Source organism: Sorex fumeus, unplaced genomic scaffold (genome assembly GCF_029834395.1).
Source record: "Sorex fumeus unplaced genomic scaffold, SorFum_2.1 ptg000043l, whole genome shotgun sequence".
Classification (NCBI taxonomy): Eukaryota; Metazoa; Chordata; class Mammalia; order Eulipotyphla; family Soricidae; genus Sorex; species Sorex fumeus.
This window is the reverse complement of record NW_026606100.1, coordinates 15,627,297-15,629,567: the sequence shown is the minus strand read 5'-3', so window position 1 is coordinate 15,629,567 and position 2,271 is coordinate 15,627,297.

Genomic DNA, 2,271 nt, shown 5'->3' with positions numbered 1-2,271 from the left:
GCATCCCATAAGTTCTGGTACTTTGTGTCTTCATTCTCATTTGTTTCCAGGTATCTTTTGATTTCATCCTTGACTTCGTTCCTGACCCACTCATTGTTCAGCATTGGGTTGTTTAATTTCCAGGTGTTTGATTTGGTTCTCCATGTCTTTGTGTGATTCACTTCTATCCTCAGTGCAACATGGTCTGAAAAGATGGCTGATACTATTTCTATCTTCTTGATTCTGTTGAGGTATGTTTTGTGTCCTAGCACATGGTCTATTTTGGAAAATGTTCCGTGCGCACTGGAGAAGAATGTGTATTCTTTCTTTTTGGGATGTAAAACCCTGTATAAGTCCATAAGCCCTTTCTCTTCTATTACTTCTTTCAAAGCCAATAATTCCTTGCTGGGTTTTGTTCTTGTTGATCTATCCAGAAGTGATAAGGCGATGTTGAAGTCTCCAAGTACTATTGTGTTGGTAGTGATGTCCTCCTTAAAATCTGTTAGCAGTTGTTTTAAATATTTAGCTGTTCCCTCATTAGGTGCGTATACATTTAAGAGTGTGATTTCTTCCTGTTGTACGTATCCTTTGATGAAGAGAAAATAGCCTTAACTGTCCCTTCTAATCTTTTTCAAGGTGAAATTAATGTTGTCAGATACTAGTATGGCCACCCCAGCTTTTTTGAGGGAGTTGTGTGCTTGCAGGATTGTTTTCCATCCTTTTACTTTGAGTCTGTGTTTGCTCTGGCTGTTGAGGTGAGTTTCTTGTAGGCAGCAGAATGTTGGGTTCTGTCTCTGTATCAATTTTGCCACTCTGTGTCTCTTAACTGGTGAATTGAGACCGTTGACATTGAGAGAGAGAATGGTTATGGGGTTTTGTGTCATCTTTCTGTGCGGGTGTGTTGTGGTTGTAGGGTTTGTCTTTTCTTATCGTAGCCCCTTTAGGCCTTGCTTTAGGTTTGGTTTTGAGTCTATTAAGTTCCTGAGCTACTGTTTATCTATAAAATGGTGTACCGTTCCTTCGATTTTGAGGGAGAGTTTAGCTGGATAGAGTATTCTTGGTGAAGCATTCATTTCCGTGAGTTTTTTGACTATATCTCACCACTGCCTTCGGGCTTGTAGGGTTTCCTCTGATAGGTCTGCTGTGAATCTAAGGGATGCTCCTTTGTATGTGATTTCCTTCTTTGCTCTTGCTGCTTGCAGTATTGTGTCTCTATAGGCAGTATCGATCATTCTAACTATGATATGTCTTGGAGTGTTTTTGTTGGGGTCTCTTTTAGCTGGCACCCTTCGGGCTCCTTGAACCTGAATGGCTGCATTGTGCAGCTCTGGGAAGTTTTCAGCAATGATTTGTTTGACAGTGTTTTTTTCATTGGGATTGTTTCCCTGAGGTTCAGGTAGTCCCATGATTCTAATATTGTTCTTCTTGGAATCATCTGCTAGGACTCTGATTCTCTGTAGAGCCATTTTGAGGTCCCTTGCCACTGTTTGTTGTTGCGTGTTGGCTTGCTGCAGCTGATCTTCCTGCTCACTGATTCTCTCTTCAGCTGTGGTCATTCTATTTTTAAGAGAAGAAACTGAGTTTCTCATTTCATCTATGGAATCTTTTAATAGTGACATTTCTGCTCTCATTTCTTCTCGTAATTTGTCGATTTTTTCTGTGGTGTTACTGGCTGTCTGTCTGACTGTTTCATTGAGTTGATCAAACATCTTGATGACTTCGTATCTGAATTCTATGTCAGAGAGGTCCCTTAGGTGAGCTGTATTGATGGAATGTTCTAGATTGTTTTCATTGTTCTCCCCTTGTGTTGGGGATTTTCTTTGTTTCTTCATATTGCTGAGTAGGTTGGGAACTAGATTTCTTGGGGACTAGGTTCCTTAGTATGGGAAAACAACCTGCGGCCGCCTGAAATTAAGTCACACCCACTTTTGAGGCCACGCCCACTTTTGAGGAGTCCACGCCTCTACAGAACCCTGGGTTTGGGATGAAATGGGCGCCACGGTCAGGAGTGAAGAGGGCAGGGCAGACGCTCAAAACTGCTTCTCTTCAGGCATCTCGGGGGACACCTGGGGTCCTGCAGGGAAAGATGGAGGTCCCAGGGTCACGAGCCGGCAGCTGTGCTGACCTGGATTTAAGATGAAATGGGCGCCATGGTCAGGAGTGAAGAGGGCAGGGCAGACGCTCAAAACTGCTTCTCTTCAGGCATCTCGGGGGACCACCTTCACATTTTCTATTACTTTGATTTAAAACTTTCTAAAGATCTGAGAGTAGCATATACTATTTGCCCACATA